Here is a 25039-nt window from a genome sequence, read left to right as displayed (position 1 = left end):
GTTTGGTTTATTTATTTACATTACTGTTCAAAGGTTCGGGGTCTGAACCTTGTATGCTACCCAAACCTCCATATTTGAATATATTTTGAAATATAATGTATTCCTATGATGGTACAGTAAAGCTGGATTTTCTGCATTATTACTCCAGTCTTCAGAAATTATTATAATATGCTGATTTGCTGCTTAAGAAATATTTCTTATTATTAATGTTGGAAAAAGTTGTGCAGCTTAATATTTTTGTGCATTTTTTTCTGAATTCTTTGGTGTATAGAAAATACAGTATTTATTTCAAATAGAAATATTCTGTAGCATTGTAAATGTCTTTACTGTCACATTTGATCAATTGAATGTGTCCTTGCTGACAAATATAAATTAATAATAATAATACATTTCTTAAAACAAAAATGAAATCATACCGACCCCACACTTTCGAACAGTAATTTATATATTTATATTTATTTATTTGTTTTTGTTGCATTAAAAATCTAATTGCCTCAAAAACTGAGGGGGCACTTTTGAATGAGCATGACTGTGGTTGTGTTCTCTCAGAATTGAGACAGTACGGATGTGTAACAGTATTTTGCAACCATCTTTGGCTCATAGCATCACCTGGGGCATCTCTCTCTCTCAGGCTCTATGGAGCTCATATAAATGAAACTTGCACTCAGATTACTCGTTCAGCCTCACTGATGTGTCGTTTCACAGCTCATTTGGCTCTGGAGGTTGAGACTTCTCCCACTCATCAAAGAGTGCAAGCTCTCAGACCAGGACTGAGACTGGGTTTATGAACTTGTGTCCATCACAGCAAATAGGCATCTCGTTCACAACATAACAGATCGGAATCTGTTCAATACTGTAAATACTTTACTTTCCATATTTGTGATTGCATGACGTTATACTTTAGAATTGCTGTTTAAAACAAACATATAAATAGTTCACACCAAAACTGAATATTTGCTGAAGATTGAAAAGTTGTCACCCTCAGGCCATCAGAGATGTAGATGAGTTTGTTTCTTCATCAGAACAGATTTGGAGAAAGTTTGCATTACATCACTTGTTCACCAATGGCTCCTCTGCAGTGAATGAGTGCCATCAGAATGAGACTCAAAACAGCTGATAAAATTAATGAATAACCTATAAACAAATCTATCATTAAGGTGTTTTTAACTTCAAACCATTGCTTCCAGCTAAAATATGACTCCTTTATCCATAATATTACTTTTTTCCAATGAAAAAGTCAGGAGTACAGGGGATGGACTTTTTCCACTGGACGTGTTATTATGGATTTTAGCTGGAAGCAATGGATTGATGTTAAAATCATCTTAATGGATTTTTTTCTAACAAAAATGCAGCTTTTCACTTTTCAATGTTATTTGCTGGACTGGAGTCACGTGGGTTACATGTGGATTATTGTAATGTTTTAATCAGCTGTTTTGACTCTCATTCTGACGGCACCCATTCACTGCAGATTGAGCGATTGATGTAATGCTAAATATCTTGAAATCTTTTCTGATGAAAAAAAATCTCATCTTAGTCTTAGAAGGCTTGAGTGTGAGTGAATTTTCAACAAAGTATAATTTTTGTGTGAACTATTCCTCTAGATTTGCAATTCATTTTGCTTATGATAATAGCCTACTCCATTTTTAAATGCACAGCTTTTCGCGTGACCCACATGTCAGCTGATGACTTCAAGTACTTGTCAGAATGACTCTTTTCTTTTCTCAATGCACTCAGCTAAAGTGTCCTCACACTGTGAACTGGACAAAGCGGCCATCTGTAATTAAATTCCTTCTCCAATTATTGAAACATACACTTCTATTCCTTTGAGTAAGGATACACAGTAACTATATGTAGTGTGTTTCTGAGAATGCTGGAGAGGAGTCTGTGAATTGAGCTTTCCTTCAAGCTAAATGTGAATCCCTGGAGGTCCAGAATGAAATTACTTGTGTACTTGGTTGTGGCAGAATAATCAGTCGCCTGATTTGTGATGGACTCTTGCTCACCCCTGCTAATGCAGCTGATGGTCTAATGAGGACACAACTGCCTGATAACTGGGGCAGTGTTGACTTTATTTTGTACTGTATGTAACTGCTCAACCCTGTTATCTTTCTCATTTTGATGCTTTTCTCCTAAATAGCACTAATGACCATTTCTGCTGTTGTATAATAGGGATTTAAGTGCAAATATATAACTAAAATTACCTCTATCTATCTATCTATCTATCTGTCTGTCACGGCTTACGCTGCTGGAAGGAACACGGAGCCGAGGGATAAACGAAACAAGGATTTATTAAATCAAACATGGGCAAGGTAAGTAGCAAATAACAGGTGGCAAGTGGCAGGTAACAAGTAGACGAGTAGACCAGACAAAACAGAACTGAAAGGACAAGGCTTTTATACAAGGGATAATAGGGAAAACACAGGTGGATGGAATGACTAAATTAACAGGGACATGGAACACATGCGGAAATGACTAGACACACCTGGGAACTAATCAAACCACATAGAGACAGAAACTGGGTCACAGGGGCAAAAACACACAAAATGAGTCCAGGTGTGTGACAGTACTCCCCCCTCCCGGTAGGTGCGTCCTCGCACCGTAGAAACAACAAAGGGAGGCGTGGGTGGGAACTTGGGAGGAGGTTCCGGAGGAGGACAGCCTCCCAGGAGGGGGCCAGCAGACAGGGACTACAGAGGAAGGAGCCAGGGAGGAGATGACGGAGGGAGGAGCCAGGGAGGAGACAGGAAGGATCTGAAGCAGGAGGTACCCAGCAGGACCCAGGCCACAGCCATAACGGCCCAAGGTGGGGCCGACGGTGGAAGGAGCCACGGAGGAGGAATGTCACCGACTCCAGGGACTCGACCCACGGCAACGGAGCAAGTGGAGGAGGAGCCCGAGGCGGAGAGCCGAAGAGCCAGGGTGACGGGGAGGAGCCGGAGGTCCTAGGCGGAACTGATGGCTCTGGTGACTGACGCGGCGATGTGGATCCGGAAGGCCGCGGTGAGGCCAGAGTGACCGAGGACTGAGGTGTAGCCGAGGGGATGAAGGAGCCTGACGGAGTGAGGCGAAGCCGGAGGAGTGGAGTCCCGAGGCATAGGATGGACGACGCCAGACCAAGGCGGAGCCGGAGGGACGAGGGAGCCAGGCAGAGCCTGCGGAAGGAGCTAGGAGCCATGGTGGAGCCGACGGGTCAACGGGCCGAGGCGGAGTCCAGGCCTCAGAGGCTGGAGGCGGAGGTGAGGGAGACGCCGACCAAGGCGTCGCTGGAGGATGGCGGTCCCGCTGAGCTCGCACCACAATGATGGTAGGCTGAGGGCGAGCAGAGGGGCAGCCATACGACAGCGGAGGAGGAGGCAGGAGTGGGTGGGAATTTTGGAGGAGCAGGCATTGGAGTAAGCTCTGGGGCTGGAGCCCTTCCTGGGCTTAACGGAGGATCAGGAGCCCGTCCTGGGCTTAACGGAGGATCAGGAGCCCGTCCTGGGCTTAACGGGGGTTCAGGAGCCCGTCCTCGGCTTAACGGGGGATCAGGAGCCCGAAGATCAGGAGCCCGTCCTGGGCTTAACGGAAGATCAGGAGCCCGTCCTGGGCTTAACAGAGGATCAGGAGCCCGTCCTGGGCTTAACGGGGGAACAGGAGCCCGTCCTGGGCTTAACGGGGGAACAGGAGCCCGTCCTGGGCTTAACGGGGGAACAGGAGCCCGTCCTGGGCTTAACGGGGGAACAGGAGCCCGTCCTGGGCTTAACGGGGGAACAGGAGCCCGTCCTGGGCTTAACGGGGGAACAGGAGCCCGTCCTGGGCTTAACGGAGGATCAGGAGCCCGTCCTGGGCTTAACGGAGGATCAGGAGCCCGTCCTGGGCTTAACGGAGGATCAGGAGCCCGTCCTGGGCTTAACGGGGGAACAGGAGCCCGTCCTGGGCTTAACGGGGGAACAGGAGCCCGTCCTGGGCTTAACAGAGGATCAGGAGCCCGTCCTGGGCTTAACGGGGGAACAGGAGCCCGTCCTGGGCTTAACGGGGGAACAGGAGCCCGTCCTGGGCTTAACGGGGAATCAGGAGCCAGTCCTGGGCTTACAGGAGGATCAGGAGCCCGTCCTGGGCTTACAGGAGGATCAGGAGCCCGTCCTGGGCTTAACGGAAGATCAGGAGCCCTTCCTGGGCTTAACAGAGGATCAGGAGCCCGTCCTGGGCTTACAGGAGGATCAGGAGCCCGTCCTGGGCTTAACGGAAGATCAGGAGCCCTTCCTGGGCTTAACAGAGGATCTGGCATAGGTGAATTGGAAACCCCCTCATTTTGACCCATTTGGCGCTCCACATTTTGCTCCCTCGTGGTGGGCAGTGTCGCCGGCTCTCGCACCTGGTCTGACGGGTTGCTCTCTGGCTCTCCGTCATCGGTGGGCTCGGGCTTATGCCTCGTACCGTGGGGAGATTGTAGGCTGGGCTCTGGGTCCAGAGTGGACCTGGCGAGATCCTCCATTGGGCCGACCGTGAGAGGTGACCCATTTCTCACCAGATTCCACTCTATGAATGCGGCGAAATCCTCCCGAGGACCATCTTCGGGCGACAACGCTCTGCACCTGGAGTTCAGGCTGGCGTGATAAAAGGTGCAGAGCGCGTGGTCCGGGTAGCTGGTGGCATTAGCTATCAAGAGAAACCGTCTGGTATGGTCCTCGAGAGACAGTCCCTCCTGCTCCAGTAGGAGGAGGAGGTATTCGGGGCGATAGAGGGGATCCATGACACACTACGGAAAGAAAAAGACTGTGAAAAAACGGAAAACAAAACGGAGGGAAAACACGCAGTTTTTTTAACTTTTTAGGTCGGGTCTTCTGTCACGGCTTACGCTGCTGGAAGGAACACGGAGCCGAGGGATAAACGAAACAAGGATTTATTAAATCAAACATAGGCAAGGTAAGTAGCAAATAACAGGTGGCAAGTAACAGGTAACAAGTGGACAAGTAACAAGTAGATGAGTAGACCCGACAAAACAGAACTGAAAGGACAAGGCTTTTATACAAGGGATAATAGGGAAAACACAGGTGGATGGAATGACTAAATTAACAGGGACATGGAACACATGCGGAAATGACTAGACACACCTGGGAACTAATCAAACCACATAGAGACAGAAACTGGGTCACAGGGGCAAAAACACACAAAATGAGTCCAGGTGTGTGACACTATCATTATTTTTTCACATACATCCATACGTTTTATTCAGCAAGGATGCATTACATTCATCAAAATGACATATTTCTATTTCAAATAAATGCTGTTCACAAATTCAAAAATGCATCATACTTTACACAAAAAAATTTGACAGCACTGCACAGTTTTGAACATTGATAATAATAAGAAATGTACCAAATCAAAATATCACAATTATTGCTGAAGGATCATGTGACACTGAAACTGGGGGTAAATTCCAGTTTGCCATTAAATTAATAAATTATATTATATTCAAATATAAAACACTTATTTTAAATTGTAATAATTGTTGATAGTGTTTCTATACTGTATTGATCAAATTAATGCGGCCTTGATGAGCATAGGATGTCAAAAACAACTAAAAATCTTATTTTTTAGAAATAACAGACCCAAACATAAAAATCATAATCAATTTCAACAGAACATTGAGGTTAGTTTAGTTAGGCTTTGATGGAATTATGTTTTTATTAAAGCCTCATTTTATTAATCCTTTTTCGCTGCTCTTTCTTCTTTTCTGTCATTCACAATCTCTGCTTTACTCTTCTCATTATTATAACCTTCGATGATGACAAATATGTCCCATCCCTCTCATTCTGTTGCACCTACCCTATTATTTTATTTTCCAAATCTCTCCCTTTCATTCTCTCTCTTCCAATTACACTTTATTTTATTTCTCACCGTCTAACACTTATTACATCAGCAGCTCAAAGCAGACCACATGTGACAGGTAACCTGATTGTGGACATGTTTTAAAAATCCCATTTTGCTGTGAGTGCATGAAGAAAAAAGAGGAAAAAGGCGGGTAGTAGAGGGTTGAGGATGATATTCCCCTTCCCCCATCTACTTCGCACACACACACACACACACACACACACACAGAGACACACATGCTCTGGTATAGATAGTGTCTCCATGACAACGCCTGCCATTGCCACAGTGCTAGTGGCCAATGCTCAGCAGAAGGTCCTCCTGTTTTTACTGTAGCAGCAGTAAGATACTGTGAACTCTCATGGGCTCCTGGGCTACATTAGGACAACACATACTTCATCTTTACTGCTTTTTACCACCGTTTTCAGCATCTGCTGGTTTCACTTGTTGTTTAAATGTGAGAATTGACACCCACTTGACTTGATCCTCTGTGATCACCTTTTTAGTACCCAATAATCATTGACTCAAAACGGATGCATTTTAAATATTACACACCTTTATCTACCTCAGTGGGCTTGACTGAAGTTATATATGTGACCCTGGACCATAAGACCAGTCTAGGGTCAATTTTATGAAATTGAGATTTATACATCTTCTGAAAGCTGAATAAATAAGCTTTCCGTTGATGTATGGTTTATTAAATATTTGGCTGATATACAACTATTTGAATATCTGAAATCTGAGGGTTCAAAAAAATCTAAATACTGAGAAAATGCACTTTAAAGTTGTCCAAATTAAGTCCTTAGCAATGCATATTATTAATTAAAAAATTATGTTTTTATATATTTATGGTCGGAAGTTTAATAAATATCTTCATGGAACACGATCTTTACTTAATATCCTAATGATTTTTGTCATAAAAGAAAAATCTATATTTTTGGCTATTTTTAAAAATATACCCCAGCGACTCAAGACTGGTTTTGTGGTCCAGGGTCACATATAAGAAAAATAGGAATGCAGAGGTCAAGAGACTCTTAGTTCTCCATAAATGCCCATGCATCTCAAAGTCTGTTAACAACAGCGCTATTTAGTGGTCGTTTTATAGTCTGGATGTCTGCATCTCTGAGGGATGATGTCATTCTTTCTGGCTGTGCTTGGAGAAGAGAAGGCTGTATGTTGCTGATATCTGAGCATTCCCAGGTGATGAGAGAGGATCAGTATGGCCATCTGTGTGCCTGTGTGTGTCAGCAGGAAGCACACAGCAAACTGGCACAGTGATCCATTGTATGAAAGTGTGTGACGGCTCGGTAATAGCACAGTGCATATAATAAAACAGGTGCTCTATTGTAGTCATTTCCTTATATGCAAGGCATTTGCTGTATGTTACGAATCCGTTTTTGTGAACCCTCTGATGTGCTTTTGTATGGTATATTTTTGTGGTTCAAACATGTAGAACAAACACTGAACAGAGCTTTTTCAGAGATGCACTTCTTTATAACCCCATTAGCACTTGTATTTTGAACCACCTTAGGATGCTATAAACACAGCATAGATATTGTAAAGGCAGCTAATGTTCAGTCTATAATGTGGTTATTCATGGTTTGTCTGTAGTGAGAGGACAGCAGCCACAATAATTGTGCGGCAGTGTCTTTCAGTTTCATCAGAGCTCCTGTAATCCATAATCATAATCATTAAGCTGTGTACACCGTCTGATCATTTGTGACTTCCACTCGGCCTTTTGTCTAAATTTTATGGTTGACGCTAAATAGCAGTCTTTTCTATTGCTATTCTCAACCTCAAGGTAATGTATTTGATGCTTAGAATCACCATTATTTGTCATAGCTGTTAAATATTTGTCTATATCAGTGAAATTTAATAGTGTAGAGTATAATAGGGTGCTGTGCCGATGACATATTTAGATCAGCTCAGAAGATAACATCACCCTGGTTACCTCGACAAAAACCTAATAGGATTTCAAGAAAAGTATAAATGAACCTATATTGAGCTTGTGTTAAAATGTCTTGAGCTTGACTTTGGGCAACAAAAAATCCCTGTAGCACTCTATTGATGTATTTTAAAATATATGTTAAAAAGCCATTATGATATCTGAATCCCATGCAGTAGACAAACCAGTGGTGATATTTATAAGTTCTAGTGATGATATATATAATATAATATAAGTTCCAAAAAAACCTAAACAAAAGAAAATCTATTTGGACTTGGACTATTTGGGAAAAAAAAGGTATTTGTAATTTAGAATACTTACCTTATATTTATCTAGCCTAAATATTAGTAATAGTAATGTATTCATTATTAAATTACAATGTGTCAGACACGTTAGTGGCTTCAAATTAGAATCATTTATTTTATGATGTAATGGATGGACTGCACAGATTCATAAATATGATTTGCTTGCTCCATCTAGTGGACAAACCATTGATAAACATTTTTGAGGCTTTAATTCATGGATCATTCCTTTTCTATTGGCCACTTTAATAAATATCCAGGGCTAATAGATTATGGGCTCCATGGAAGAGTTAAAAAAACATATGGAGAGGATACATTAAAAATACAAAATAATTACAGTATAAGGTTGGAGTATGCATTATTAACTATAATTGTGTTTGTCAGTAGATGTCAGTAGAACTTGTCTGACTGGCAATTCACTAAATCCTTAGTTTAAATTACATCATCTTTGTGTAAAAGCATCTTGTGTACATCTGGACAGTGGATCTCTTGTAATGTTTCACAGTGTTTTTATAACTTTTCTTTTGTATTCATCCCTGGCATAACATACACTGATGTCTTCATTAATACACTTCAAATTAAGGTATGGTTGAAGGTCAGAAATGATGGCTTATTGGCTTTATGTCCAATTTTGTATTAGAGAATCTGCTTCATTTAACATTTTTCACTCCAAAATGAACATATTAATTTTGACCATTATATTGGGTTGTTTTTTGACATCCAAGGGCTGATTATTTAATTCAATCTGTCTAACTATAAGTTTGACTAAATTAATTTGCTTATGCTTAAAAATATACAAACATTCGGTGGTTTTAATTCTATTAATGGAATTAAATTAAATCCATCCTGCTATTTCAGTATTTTCAATAGTTTTGTCAAAATCGTGAAAGTTTACTGGACTACTGGCAGCTTTTGCATGTGTTTTTATTAAAAGAATAGTGTTGAATCTCTTTTATCTGGATGCTTAGATCATTGTTAATCAGTCAAACGCTTTGAGAACAACAGAAGGGAAAAGCACAGCTAATGTTTGCTGTGTATCTGCAGATGCTGGTTGATGCTTCTGAGTGGAGAATGGAAGGTCTGGTATAACTGGTTTACGCGATGCATTAAAGGATCGCTTACAGCCGTTTCTTTGTAATGTGAGAGGAACAAAAGCTCTGCTCTAGTAGGAAGTATAATGTTCGATTTTCTCCCTGCGATTTTGACCCAGAGCACTGCAGTTTAGTGAACACGCCCTGTGTTTGCCGGATCAACAGCGCTTCCCAATGAATCTTTAATGAATGCTTTAGAAGTCGTAATGGCTAGTCACTAATGTCCATTAAGGATTTCTGAATGCAGCTGGCCCCGCCTTGATGGCCTCTCGACTGTTCCATTAGAATTTTTTTTTGTATGGTTAAAACTTTGAAAACATCCTCCTGCTTGCAGTGAATAACCACTGTCTTCCTGCTTTCTTCTTTTCACTATTTAACTGATAAATATGACATTTCCTCTTAGAAAATCAACATCAGGTAAGGATTTTCTTCACTTTTTTTGTTGTTGTTCTTTGGTTTATTTAGAATATTTGTTTGTTTGGAGTATTTAGAATTGTATAGTAAGTATTGAAAATGTTCAGCTGAATTCACTATGTATTACTTTTAGTGGATTTATTATTTTCACGTTCTTATTTTCTGCTTCTGTTTATTGTTCTGTCTAACTTATCTCTGTCAGTTTGTGGTGCTGTCCAAGGTGCTGAAAGGCAGATAAAGATGCGGGTTCTCCTAATGTTTCATTAGCGTCTTATTTCTTTTTTGCACATTTGTTTTACTTGTTCATCCTTCGTTCTTTAAGCCTTTTTTGTATATCTTAGAACTCTATTGTATTATTAATGATATATATATATATATATATATATATATATATATATATATATATATATATATATATATATATATATATATATATATATCGTTTATTTATAAAGATTACAAGATTTAGTTTTCATTTTAAGATAATTTTCTGATAATATTGCCCTAATTATATATTAAAATCGCATTTTTATGTGGACTGAATCACATTTACTGACCTCAGATAATCCACGTTTATTTATTTAGATTAACTAAACATGTCTGTTATTGACAGGAGAAGGGCAGAAAGTGTTTTCTAGCATTTTATTTTCAGAGTATCTTTGCATTACTGAATCGATATAATATTGGCGTGTTTGTGTTCCGTCCTAACGTGTAGTCGAGTCGTTATAGCGTCTTAAAATGCATTGATTGTACAGTAGATGGCGCTGTTGATGGGCATATAATGTTCTTTGCGATGCTCTGCTGTTGAATCACCAGAGCAGGAACCTGAAGGGTTGATCGATATTAGTTAGGCTGCTGCTGATGTTCAGTCTGAGGCTTCCTGTCATTCATGTAACTTGATTTTCTTTGATTTGGCTGTTTTTGAAAAGACTTTGAATATATCGATAGTGCAATTCCAATAATGCAGTGATTGTCTTTTGATCCAAATCAACACATAAGTATGTTGTTTTCAAAATATTATCTTTTCAGTAGGCTAATGCAGGTAAAAAAAAAAATACTCCTAACATTCTATTGTATACACACCGTATGCTATCTCGGATTGAAGCAGTGTTGAAGCAAAAGCATTTAATTTTTTATATAAATATACAAATATGCAGTGCAAATACTAATATGCATATTAATACATGTTATTATGAGTGGCCCAGAAGACAACTGTGCTTTTGCCACGCATGCAGGAAACTTACTGCCATGGCAACCAACACTCCTCCAATCAGGACATCGCAACTCTGTTGTTTCCACGCGATCTTTTATGGGAAAGGAAAAACACACGACTGGCGCATTAGACTATGTAACGGTCTCAATATTTTATATAGCTTTAAGAGCTCCAGTTTACTTGTAGTTGTCACATTTGTGTGCCACCGTCTCCCCGGGGTAAACGTCTCTCTCTCTTTAGATATCGATCTGTCGCGCTCTTTACCCAGCCCTCTGTTCACACTGGATAATACTCAGACATTCAAGACTAATCTAATTTTACGTGCTTTAATACAACATAATTTTTATTGTTGTTGTTGTTGTTCCACATCACACTCCGCCTACCTCCCCTTAACAGCTCTGTGCGGTGGGGACTGTTCACCAACTATGTTCGAATCTTTTTCTTTTTCTTCTTATTCATTGAATTAGTTGAAACGATCTTGAATCGGTCACAGCGATTTTCGAGTTAACCACTGACCGAGAGCCCCAACAGATTAACGTATGAATTAAATATACGATACAAATATATTAGTAATTTAATAGAATAAAACCATTATAATGTGGATTAATCTGTTTTAATATTAATGGGATTACAGACTAGTCTCTTTAAACGTCAGATTCATAATTTGGATGAAATTTGCCGGGGTTGGAATTTTTTTATTTTTTTATTTTAACCCTCTGGGCTTCTTCGCCCGAAAACGGGCGAAAACTTGAACGTTTTGAAATGTTTAATTTTTTTGCTTCATCGGATGGGGATGAAACTTGGTGACTTTTGTTGTATTACCTATATGAACACACAAAAAAATCAAGGAGATGATTCTGATATGTTAAAGGGTCGTAAAAAAAAAAGTCACACTTAGCTTCCTCCCGCCCGAAAACGGGCGACATAGGAAATGAATGGGAAATACGAAAAAATAGGAAAACTCAGAGAAACTTTTGGTGGTACAAGCTACAGATCAGCAACTGTGCTGAAAAAAAGTGTACAGCAATGAAGGGGTGACACTCTAGAACATAAAGAGTGCAAATAAGACCCCCCCCCCCCCCCCCCCCCACACACACACACACCCACGCACACAAACACACACACACATACACAGATAAACTGGCGACTGCAACAGCAAATTTGTAGAATATTCCACATAAAATCAATAAATGAAAAAAAAAAACTTGCTCAAATGCACACACACACAGACGCACACACACAGAGAGAGAGAGAGAGAGAGAGAGAGAAAGAGAGAGACTGGTAAGACTGCAACAGCAAATTTTGAGAATATGCAAAAATAAATAAATAAAAAATACAAAAAGAGACTCTCGCTCAAATGCAAAACACACACACACACACACACACACACACACACACACACATTCACTCACACACACACATTCACTCACACACACACATTCACTCACACACACACACATTGTGTTCCCTTTCTAACCAAATGCTATAGTTTGATTGTAATCATAATGCAAAACCTGATACTTATCTAAACATTTTTGTTAAGAAAATAAAGTAATCATCTTTTAGAATATCTAAATGTATATCTAAATAAAAAAACGAATAAGATAGAGAAATCATGTCTAAAACAACAAAAGGAATCAAAAAGCCTTTCTATATAGGATATATAGGAAGCTATAGACAGCCTACAGGCTGGTACAGGACATTACACAAAAGTGGCTATTTTTTAAAGCCACTAGATGAAGTTCTTCTCCTGGAACATTTTTTTTTTAGGCTGGCACTCTATTTTGATGTGAAATGCTGTATTTATTGAATTTTTTTTTTTAATAAATATAAAATAAAAAATGATATATTAATTCTAATGGAAAAAATAGCTCATAAAAATTATATAATTAATTCAAAGTATCATAAAAAATTCTAAAAATTCTAAATAATAATCAGAAAACATTATAGAACAAAAATATATTTGATTGGTTATCCTGGGAAAAAGTAAAGTACAATTTTAAGGCTTCGCCCGTTTTCGGGCGGGAGGAAGCTAAGTGTGACCCATTTACGAAGAAGCCCAGAGGGTTAACTAGCAAAATTACTCAAATAAAACCGACTGGAAATATGTTTACATTTCACTTAAACTAAACGTCGATTTAATAAATTATTTTGTTTTAATAAACAGCGTGTTATTATTTTAGTATTGGAAAGGAGCAGCCGAATTTACAATAAACACCCATATTAATTAAACTTGGTCAAAATAACAAACGTAACTACGCAATGACGTAAAAGACTTGCTGACTCGTTTCAACCGGTTCTTTGAAATGAACTGCTCGAAAGAACCGATTATAAATTAATTACCGCCGTGATTCACCTGTCATTTTAAGACATGTCGCTCTCGTTGTATTTGTCTGCATCTACATTACAAAAGGATTCCGATAATTAACTCACACACCCCCACCCACACACAAAGCGCACGCACCCAAGAGTACCGACTCGCGCTCGTGCGCTGGTTAACAGGTGTCTGTCTCACATGGCTCTGTTCTGTGTGCTGCTGTGACTGACTGCTTTGTGGGATGATGCGAAACGTGTGCTCGGTGTGTGGCGGAACATCTTCTCTGTTATTGGTCGAAATAGCCAGATAGTGACATTATCTGGAAACAGATGCGGTGGAGGCTGCAGCCAATTGAATGTAGAGCCGTTTAATGACTTTGTCTCCGAAGAGAAAATGTGCGTTGAAGAGATGCCCGTACCGTCACCTACATAACTGCGTTTTGTGTTAAAGCTGTGTTAATTTGCAACTGCTTTCCACCGATCTGCCATTCTCCTTGACGAACAATGGCGGTGACTGGTGAATGAAGACTTGGATGTGAGCTGTCAAGTGAAAGATTTCCTTACAGAGATCGTGTCGTGGAGGAGGTGGGAAACGGATTGTGTCCTCTAAAAGTTTTTGTTATCGCACCGTCAAACTGGCTATGGCTGCGGCGATCGCCAGCTCCCTTATTCGGCAGAAGAGGCAGGCGAGGGAGCGTGAGAAATCAAATGCCTGCCGCTGCGTGAGCAGTCCGAACAAAACCAAAGGAACATGCGAGAAACCCAGTCGACTCAGTGTCTTCTCCAGAGTCAAGCTTTTCGGCTCCAAAAAGCGCAGGAGGAGACGACCAGGTCTGATGTGTTTTTAGGGTCCTGACTTAATATGTTATTGTATGTGTAACACGATCTCTGTCATTTTCAATGTTATCTGCGTCTGTACTTTTACAAATATTGGATTTCAAAATGTTGTATTTTGAATTTTACAGTGCTTGCCATGTTTTATAGAGCAGGAAGCTGTTTAAAGTCAAACAGTAGGCCTATGTGCTTTCACACTTCATAGTGAGATCTCATTCCAGCTCAGTTATACGATCTTACTCTCGATCTTACCTCTAACTTTTTAGGCGTTTTTACCAAATTATTTGTGAGGGGGGAATACTGTATGCAACTTTTTTTTTGTTAAGATATTGTGTTGCAATGATGTTGACACATTCCCTCCTTCAGAGGGACAATGGAAAGCAAACTAAAAAAGGTTATTGTTTGACACAGTTTGGACAACTGCCCAACATCTAGCTAGCTAGATGAGTCTCCGGTGGTTCAGTCTCACACAGTGGATCATATAGATATTGAACAACAAAATCTGCTGTTACGATTTTTTTTTTTTTTTTCGTTCTTTTGAATGATTTTGATTGTTTTATCAACTACAGTTTCTTTACAGAAAGTGACTTAAAGTCAAATACTTAAGTAACAATTCACAATTTATATTATGATAATCTGAGTAGTTAGACTTTGTGTGGATGAACTGTAGTTTACAACTCCCTTCATAAGCAACAAAGAGAGATTATAGCCTATACTGTGCTCAGAAATCAGTAGAAATAGAAATTGGCATGCGTATTACTAGAATATTAGCCATGTATAAGTGCTAATTAAGAACATATTAATGCCTTATTCTACTTGACTTTATTCTACATTCCTAATCTTACCCAATACCTAAACCTAACAACTACCCTACTAACTATTAATAAGCAGCAAATTAAGAATTTATTGAGAGAAATGTCGTAGTTAATAGTTAACAAGTGTTACCTTTTCTAAAGTGTTACCGAAATATTTTTTAAATGTGAAGTAGGTAGCCTACTCTATCTATCTATCTATCTATCTATCTATCTATCTATCTATCTATCTATCTATCTATCTATCTATCTATCTATCTATCTATCTGTCTTTCTGTCTGTCTATCTGTCTATCTGTCTGTCTGTCTGTCTGTCTATCTATCTACCTATCCCACACACACACATTCAGCACAACTGTTTACTTACATGCTTGTCATAGTCCCAATTACCTTGCCTCCCTCCCCAGACAGCATCTTACATAACTCTTATGTGACACCTAAGCAGAAGTGTGGAAGTTTGTGTGTGTAGAGTGGCAGTTGTTTGCAGCAGTGATTCCGTCTTAATTAAACAGTCTCATACTTAACAACCTTGTTTACAGATGCACATGGACCAACACGCACATGAACCTAAGCATATTTTCATATCCATATGTTGAAGAGTGATACCTCCCAACATAAAATCTATGCTCAGGGTTAGGGTTAGGGACCTTTATTCAGTCAGTATTTATACTGTACCATACTGTAGCAGCTATATAGAGATGCTTTCTGGTTTAATCTGAATTTGTATCTAATAAGCTTATTTTAAATACTCAGATTATCTTTGTATTCTAATGACTTAAAATCAGGGATTTTTTAAATTTTAAATTGTTTCTATTATATATAAATAGTTTTTATTAGAAGATGTAACCTAATATCCACTTTTATATCTCCTATGATAAATGAAAGTTAATCTGTGTTAATAGCATGATCCACCGACTCTCTAAGCCTTATTAACTACAGATCTGCTGATGCAATCTGGTATTTTGCACAGGAGAGCTGTGTCCTGTATGGTTGTGCCTCTTAGTCCCATTCATGCAGATCAGACCTATGTAAGGTGATATAGCTCTCCGCATAGTCATATTCACATTCACATTCACATTATCATGGACAGAAGACTGCAGTTTCCTTGCAAATTGCAGCTCTCACCATTTTTCTGTGTGGTGACTATTCCTACGTGTAGAGTAGTAATTTTTTGTGCCTGTTCTTCTGTCACTGTGGTCTGATCTCTTGTTTGTAACGCAGGCTAAAATCTAAAGACCATGGAAAGCTCTTGCTAAGCCAGGAGCTTTGAAGCCCCTAACACTTCCACTGTGGCAATGCATGTTTAACCTTGTCTTTTTCTTGTTCTCTCTTTCTATCTTCTGTCTCTTTGCAGAGCCCCAGCTGAAGGGGATCGTAACGAAGCTGTACAGTCGACAGGGCTTTCATTTGCAGCTCCAAGCAGATGGAACCATCGATGGCACTAAAGAGGAGGACAGTGGTTTCAGTAAGTCTGCTTGCCATGTTCTCAAATTTTCACCTGTCAAGACACATGTTGAGTTTCAAAGCTGGAAACTCGGAAGTACTAGATTAATACACTTACACAGTGGCCGCCCAAAATATTTGTATACTTCGATGTATGCATTGTTTTGTGTTGTATAACAAAACATTGAGTGATGTTCAATTTTAAGGAAATAAAGAAATTATATTGCTTCACAAACACATTTTTAGGCCTCAAATGATACTGCAATTAATAAACGGTTTTGAATAAAGGATATTTTATTGGATATTTTATGGTTGCCAAAGTTTAGTGGAGCATGTCCATAGTTAATCAACTAGGACAGTGAAGGGAACTGAATTCATGCTGTCCTTAAAAATTCTCTTCAAGACCAGCTTGTAAAAAGAAATTGCAAAAATGCCTTCCAAATTTGAAGCTAGTTCTAGTCTTGCATCATTTGCAGATGCTGCTTGGTTTGATATGTTGCATCTAATGCAGTGGCATCCAGACATTTTTTAGTGCAACTTAAGTGTCCAAATGCTTTTTTGGGGGACACTGTATGTCTGCTTGTGTTTCAGTGACAGCTGCTGTTGTTATTGTTTCCTGGGCAGCTGTACTGCTCCTTCAGACTGCATTTCTGTCTCATACTGACACTTACAGACAGCTTCAGCTTTGCTTTTCACTTTTTAATACTTTTACAGTTCCTGTATTGGTCACAAGAGTCAAGAGGCTCAGTTCTGTATTATCCTGAAATGGAAAATGTAGCAGCTTTTCAGAAACCAATTATTCAGAGAGCACAGGCAATGTAGCTAGAAAGCCCAAGTACAATATAAATATTTCTAACCAGATGTCCATAGTGTCTGAAAAACAAATTTGTATTTATTTTTTGCCCTTTATGATCAAAGATTATCTTGTGTCATTTGAAGTCATCTTGCTATGCACCTGCAAGTGTGAATTATTTAGCCGGTAGGCAAGAGCGGCTTCACCCAGTCAGTGTTTGAGCTATGCTGTGTAGGATGGAGCCGGCTGGATGGTTGGCAGGGCTCTAATTTAATATGTGCTATATCTCACTGATGCTAAGTGCCTGTGGCATTCTGGGGCCTGTAAATTAGCTTGACTCTATTCAATTAGTCATCGGGTGAAGATGACGCTCTTATCCAGCAAATGAGTTTCTGGTGAACGGAGTCATTTGGAACTGTGATCACTCGAGTCTCCAAATCCTCTCATCCATCTAGCTCATCTAGATTAACATAAATTTGTGTCAAGTGCACATAAACAATGTTTAACATGAAGAGCCATGCTAATTGAAATAACATGCCCTTCTTGAATTTAAATAGTGGTTGTTTGACTCAAGCATTTGTGTTTTATTTACCCTTGAGTTGAATCTGCACCACTGGTGTGGTTGGCCAGTCCTTCTCTCACTGCGTGCTTTTTCATTTCTTGTTTGTGTTCTTCTCCTGCATGATTGACTGAGGTAAAATGAGTTATATTGGTGTGAGATTACATAATAGCTGACCTGCTTTTCCCACCACACTCCCTTATTTTGTGGAGAGAATGAAAAGGTGTTGCTGGAGAAGAGAAGTGGGAAAATAGGGAGCTTCTATCTCTCACACTACAAAAATAGAATTGTTAGGAGCTTGATGTCCTTGTCTCCATAGCGACAGTAGTGCAGTCCTCTTGGCTCTCCTCTTGTGTGTGTGTGTGTGTGTGTGTGTGTGCTTGATAGGGATGAAGGTCTGCTCTAATGCTCTCTTTACTCTAGATGTATCTTACCTTAAATGATGCTCATTGTGCTTCGTCTTGTGAGTAGAGCATGTTAATTTTAATATATCATGTTGTTGTTTTGCTTAAATCTGATAAATATGACATTAGTGACTTTTTTTGGTGTTGCCAGAATATCTCATCCAAATGGTAATTTTTTTTGCACTGAAGTCATGCCATGATGTTATAAATAAATTAGTAAATATATATTCTTACTCTTGTAGACTTGAAGATTGCAGAATTGGCAGGAACATTCAGTAAAAAAACATGCAAACATCTATAAATTGTTTTGTTTATTTGTAACCATGTGAGAATGACAGCCAGAAAGAGGAGGTTGATAATGATAGTATCAAATTGATTTTATTAGATGAAATTGGGCGGATCAAGGGGCTTGAGAAGCAGACATTCAAAGATAAAACCTTATTGAAAATCAGCCTTTCCATCTCTCAAGTTGACGTGATGTGCTCTTGGAGGAACAAGACAAAAGCTCATTCTGGGCAGTAAATGTCAGGTATGGCTGCTGTATTGGATCATGTCTCTTTGTGCAGAGTTTTACAGCTTAATTCAATTCCTAATAAATGTTTCTTGGCAGAAGGCCTTTCTCTCCATCAACATTAACATATTCTAACCTGTCTTCCGTCTGTAGAGTGGGCTGATGTGTTTTTCAGTCAGTCACAGTTTTATTCGAGTCAGTCTGATTTTTCTCCAGATATAATATACTGAAATATTAACATCTGAATGAAATGCTGAAATGCTTCTTTAAACAACAATAACAATTTTACCCAGTTTTACTGTTTATTCAGGCATCCAGACAAACCACCAGAATTAAAACATCAAAGTTCCTTTAGTAATAAGATTTAAAGGGAATTAAAATTCTGCCATCATTTACTCACCTTCATGTCATTCCTTTTATACACTTTTTTCATCGTTTAGACACGAATAAAGGTATTTTTAAATGAAAATTAACAACTCGGCCATACTTGCTCTGCACAAAAAAACCAACCAAAAAAAAAAAAAAAAAACATCCAACAAGCCTTTTTCAGCTTCCGTTTACCATATCTGATGAGTTCTATGTTTGCACGCTGGTATTTGTATATGAATAAAAGTCTAGATTAATTCTGTTGATCATTTAAATCTACTGAGTCTGTTTGGAAGATTTAATTCAACTGCTCAATGTACTGTATTTGGATTACGTGGCTTTCTAAACTTTATGAAGCATCACATTTTTTAATCAATTAGAAATAAATAAATAAATTACATAAAATTTTAATATTTTACATAAAATGTAAATTTGATGGTCTGTGTGTTAAATTTTAACTTGAAATTTCATCATATAACTTTAGAAGAAACAGAGTTATGTGGACTACTTGTGTAATATTTTTAAAGCTAGTCCCCATTAGGGCTGCACGATATTGGGAAAAAATGACATTGCAATATTTTATTTTTCTGCGATATATATTGCGATATTTTTTCTTACAAACAAAAATGGGGTGAGCACACTTACATTCTCATTTTAAATGATTTAAACATCGACACCATCGTGTCAATTGATTAATATGCGTGAGGGAGAGAGAGCAAGACAGCGCTTGTGTTGTTTGAAAACGGCTCGCTCTCTCTCTCTCTCTCTCTCTCTCTCTCTCTCTCTCTCTCTCTCAATTCAATTCATATTGCTTTATTGGCATGACATACAAAGGTACATATTGCCAAAGCATTGTACATAGCAGAATAGAAACAAACAAAACAAAAATACATATATATTCATAAGAAAAAAAATTACATGCAAAATAAATCCATATACATTTCTATAAACATTGATGGTACTTCTAATGTACTCTCTGTCTGTCTCTCTCTCGCGCGCGCGAGCGCTCTCTCTCTCCCTGTCTCTCAGGCACGCGCGCGCTCTCTCCCTGTCTCTCGCGCGTGCTCTAGTGATGGGATTTATGGCTCTTTGAGGGGATCCGGATCTTCGCGATCCGTTCCTTTCAAAGAGCCGTTCAAAAGAACGGCTCTTTTGGCTCTTTTAAATATTTAGTCAGTTTTAAGAAGCCAGCTTGGAGGCATCTCAGTTTATCCTGGAAATAATCACTGGGAAGAATGATGAGGTGAGATTTGTAGTCAAATAATTAAAACTCAGATATCACACACCAATATCTGGGGTTGAATTATTCTGAAATATTGATTATTACCTCATTTGTCATGTGTGGACTATATTCCATAGGGTTGCACAAATCCCTCTGCTTAGACAGTGACATCACTATTTTGGATTTACCTTTAGTACAAAGTGTGTGTGTGTAAAGCTACGTTGACTTATGTTATTCATACAATACCTACTCACGAATAAACATCAAAAACAAAGCCAGCTGCAATGAATTTCTGTGCAAAACAGCTTTTACTACAAACACTTCCACACAAGAACATTGTTATCACACAAGAACATTTTGATAGAAAACAAAAAATATTTAAAGTAGATAAAATTAGAATAAATAAAATGGAAATGTCTACATACTACTACTACTGTAAACTTTGCAAATAGGACATCAGCCACTTCAAGTCAATGAACAATAACAAAGTGGGCTGCAATGAATGTCTGTGCAAAACAGCTTTTTTTCAACGCTCCTACCCAATGACAGAGGCATGCAGGGTTTTTTTTCCACTGGAGTAGTCACGTGAAGGATGCGTGCACAACTAATAACTAATATCATCACGCTATAAAGGGTTGGCCTGCGCTGGGTGCGCCCCTCCCCCTATAACTGTTCTGTCTCGCGGAGGAGCTCATTTGTGTGCATCTGTGTGAAACGCATAGGAAAAAAGAACGACAGAAAGAACGGCTCCCCTCCAGCCATGTTTATGAGCCGTTCAAAAGAATCGGTTCGTTCGCGAACGTCACAACTCTAGCGTGCTCTCTCCCTGTCTCTCGCGCGCGCTCTCTCCCTGTCTCTCTCGCGCGCGCTCTCTCTCTCTCTCTGTCTCTCTCGGCTCTCTCTGTCTCTCTCGCGCTCTCTCTCTCTCTCTCTCTCTCTCTCTCTCGCTCTCGCTCTCTCTGTCTCTCTCGCGCTCCCTCTCTCTCTGCCCTGTTAAACTTGCATGTGGTTTTCAGTCCTGTCAATTATAAAATTTCACTCTATGATGGTTAAGCTGTGCAATTAATCCGCGAATCACATTCGTCAACGGCAGGGGAGTAGCTGGCACGTACAGTTAATGAATAACGGATCAACTACGACAGCCTACATCGCACATCCTGCGATGTGACTATCGTGGATTCGTACATCGCGATATCGATGCTTAAACGACACATCGTGCAGCCCTAGTCCCCATTATTTAACACCGCATTAAATTGCATAGAATTTCACAGAAGAGGTGAAATACATGTTTTTAGGAAGTAAATGATGACAGAATTTTAATTTTTGGCTGAACTAATCCTTTATACCAGGGATAGGCCACTTCGGTCCTGGAGGGCCACTGTCCTGCAGAGTTTAGCTCCAACCCTAATTAAACACACCTGAACAAGGCAATCGGTGTTTTCGGGATTACTAGATAGATACAGGCAGGTGAGTTTTTATGAGGACTGAAGCTAAACTCTGCAGGATAGTGGCCCTCCAGGACCAGAGTTGCCTATCCCTGCTTTATACATTATATTATGCTGAGTGAAGAGGAAGTCTTCTCACACATATTTTCCATGATTGGGACTGTAGGAGAGACTCTTTACTGAATTCTGATGGTTATTATATTGGCCTTTTTGTAGAGATGATTATAGTGCCCTCTTGATCTTCCCAGAACTCTGTGCTCAGGTGTTTTATTAGGTGTGAGTACTCAGGGGCCCTGGCCCCTGCTGAAATCTGATTGGCCCCTGATTGGCCCCCGTTCCATCAATCGTTGACGAGAAGAGCAACCGGAGAATTCACAACGATCACAGATGCAATTCCACCCCCAAACAATTGGCGGCACTCGCGGCAGTAATGTGTCAATGCAACTTGGGAGAAGAAGCAGAGCTCTTGGCTTTATATTATATTTTCTTGAAATTTTGACTGTAAATGGCTTTGGCTTGAGCGATATCTGAACATTCTCTGACGTTATGCCAGTAGGCGGGAGAAAGAATCTATCTATCTATCCAATTTGAAGACAATTCTTGGTGAGTCACAAATCCTCTTGTTGGTTGTCATTAAAATGAGAGGATATTTAGCTGCTGCTCTCACTTATTTTAGGTTTGTTAACTAAATTGTGGAAGGAGCACTGGAAGCACTGTCGAAGTAAACCAATAAACTTGTTAACCCTTTGACACATACGATCACACCGGTGTGATTAGAACTTTCAGTGCGTCACGTCATCAACTGCTGAATTTAAATCCGCTTTCGCGCTTTGACTGGCGCTGAGCCAGATCGGATGCGCTGGTCATATTACCACAAATATTCAGTGTTTTCAATCATAAGGCTTATTTTAGGTTTAAGATATTTAAATACACATAAGTACTAGCAAAACCATACATTTATAGTTTGTAAAATACACGCCAGTGTATATGGAAACGACATTAATGATCCTTACAAATATAATCTGACTTCATGTTTTTATTGATATCATATAAAGATTGTGTAGGTTACTAAAGTTTACTCTGCCCTTCTCCGAGTTTACCGGATACCTACTTCAACGTGTTTCGGGAGGAGAGGATGAATGTGCGTGTTGTAAATCCCACAGCTCGGATTCAGCGCGAACAAATATGGCGGTGCCCATCACCCGGTATAGATCAACTAACACGGCCGATATAGAAGTGTTTAAGCTACCAAATATATTTACTTGCACATATTTCAGAATCAGAATATCAGATATTTCATAATATAGGGAGTATGTTTGCAAATATTTTGAATAAAACAGGAAACGAAATAAAAGCGATCCATATGTCATACAGATCTGTTTCGGCTGTGTTGTGTCACATGACAAGTAGAACGCTTCGCCATGGAAACAAGAAGGCGGTACATTCTTTACGTGCCTGGAGTATTCTGTTTTTTGCTACCCTTGTCATCACTTTTCGCTCCCAAATGCCCCAATGTCTATATTCAGGTCAGAATCTGAGTTTCTTTAATTGGAAAAAAGCACTGTGCAGAATCGGTGGCTTTAGAGATCATTGCAAATCAGAACATCACAGAAGTGCTGTGTTTGCTTGGACACAGCACAAATTAGTCATTGAAATGTGTAAAATGTGATGCGTTGTGTCCTTTATGCACAGTATAAATAAATTAAAAAAAAATCATTAATAACTTTACTGGCTCATTTTTTTATTAGAGCGTTTGAAAAAAGGAATGACTGCCGAAATGTATTTGCACCGTACTGAATAAATTATTTTGTGTGCTTGAATGTACCCTGTACTTGGCCCCTGAATGTACCATGTGGCCCCTTATTGGCCCCTGTTACAGAAAAATCCTAGAACCGCCACTGCTGGTAGTCTCTCTGAAATTAGGTCTACTCATTACCGGCCATGTGTATGCCACAAAAAAAAGATAAAGATATCATACAAATAGAATCAATACCTTATTGAAGCTTGTGCATATGGCTCTTCATGCAGTATGAGTCGGTGGCCATAGACTACAGAGAAGGAAGAAGGCTGATCTCTACAGGTGGACTTGACTGATGTCAGAGTGGAGAGGAAGGGCCTTGATGTGGGATTAGAGGGGATAGAGAGCATTCCGGACATGGCCATCCATTGAGCTCTGCAGGAAATAAGAAATATTAATCAAGAGATCTCATATTTATGATGAAAGGCCAAAGGGGGTTTCTGTATATGTTGTCTCTGGAGGGTGAGGGAGCAGGAACATAGACTGAGTTAAAGGAATGGGTCACCCAAATTTGCTCACCCAAATATTTTTAAATTACATATGTGTACAAAAAAATGTAAGTTCTGTCATCGGTTATTCACCATTTCATTTCAAACCCATAAGACCCAAGACCCATATAAAACCCAAGCATGCATGTTTGAGATTTGCATTTACCATATTTGATGTGCTCAATGTATGTATGAGCATTCACAATTAGGGTTGCAAAGGGGTGTAAGATTTCCGGAAACTTTCCAAAAATCCCTGGAAGATTCCAAAAAATCCTGGAAAGTTTCCAAAATTTCTAGAATGTTTCCAAAATTTACTAGAACCTTTTTGCAACCCTATTCAAAATATGAAGTGATCATACAATCTATTTATGACCTTTATGAAGTGTCAACATTTTGGTAGAATGGACTTTCAGTGGGTCTCTTTAAAAATATCTTCATTTTTGTTTTGAAGATGAATAAAAATCATATGGGTTTGATGGTGAGTGATGACCGTTTGAATGTTTTGGTGAACTAACACTTTAAAAATAAATGAATTACACAAAATGTAAATGTTTAGTTAATTAGTCTGTTAAATTTGTACAAATTTTGTTTTGTTTGTCACAAAGATGTAATTTAACTTTAGAAGAAAAAAGCATGAGTAAAATGATGTGTGAGTAAATGATGACAGAATTCTCATATTTATACACCTAACCTTTTAAGAAATGAAGCAGGGATATTATTTTAGATGATGTGAGTGTATATTCCTGAAGCACAAAATATTGTACTTGTATCTTGTATGATTGCCATATGAAGGCAGTATACATTTTCTAATCTAAGATCAGTCTGCATTGTTCTCTGACAACACATACACATACAAAATTTGTTTCCTTCTTGTTTTTTTAATCAAGCTGGGTTACATAAGCAGTGAAATGGCTCACACATTTTTTTCTTTTAAAAAGCTTGTGCTTTTTTCTACCCAAGCTTATGTTCCTCAGATACTCTTGGTGTCAGGGGTGGCTGGCTGGCTGCTTCACTCTTCCCACTGGCAGAAAGAGGCTGTGTGGATGGGAAAGATTGTCAGCTTTATGGCTTACATGGTGACAGGGAGGACAAAGGTGTGAGGAGAGTTGGCACAGCCAGTGGTCCACGAAAGACAGAGCTCCGCACAGCTCACTAACTCTGCTCAACAGAGAGAGAATGTGTGAAAGAGTCAGAGGGAAGAGTGTGAAACAGAGAGAGAAAGAGAGCGTGTGTG

At 39.3% G+C, this 25039-nt stretch overlaps 1 protein-coding gene and 2 long non-coding RNA genes across 5 annotated transcripts in view; 2 read left to right on the top strand and 1 right to left on the bottom strand.

Moving 5' to 3' along the window:
- LOC132113615 (uncharacterized) overlaps positions 1–16247 on the top strand; it is a 97290-nt gene extending 81043 nt beyond the window's left edge. Inside the window, exon 3 of the long non-coding RNA XR_009425185.1 lies at positions 16131–16247. This is a non-coding gene — a long non-coding RNA (uncharacterized LOC132113615). The remainder of the gene's footprint in view (positions 1–16130) is intronic.
- The window catches only part of LOC132113613 (fibroblast growth factor 13-like), a 131176-nt gene that overhangs the window by 81902 nt on the left and 24235 nt on the right, over positions 1–25039 (top strand). The gene's annotated exons all lie outside the window — the stretch shown is intronic.
- Positions 23503–25039, bottom strand: part of LOC132113614 (uncharacterized) — a 12736-nt gene continuing 11199 nt past the window's right edge. The window contains exon 3 of the long non-coding RNA XR_009425184.1: positions 23503–23692. This is a non-coding gene — a long non-coding RNA (uncharacterized LOC132113614). The remainder of the gene's footprint in view (positions 23693–25039) is intronic.

The sequence above is a fragment of the Carassius carassius genome, chromosome 33 (genome assembly GCF_963082965.1).
Source record: "Carassius carassius chromosome 33, fCarCar2.1, whole genome shotgun sequence".
Lineage (NCBI taxonomy): Eukaryota > Metazoa > Chordata > Actinopteri > Cypriniformes > Cyprinidae > Carassius > Carassius carassius.
Note: the sequence above shows the minus strand (reverse complement) of the source record. Positions and strands in the feature narration are given on the sequence as shown.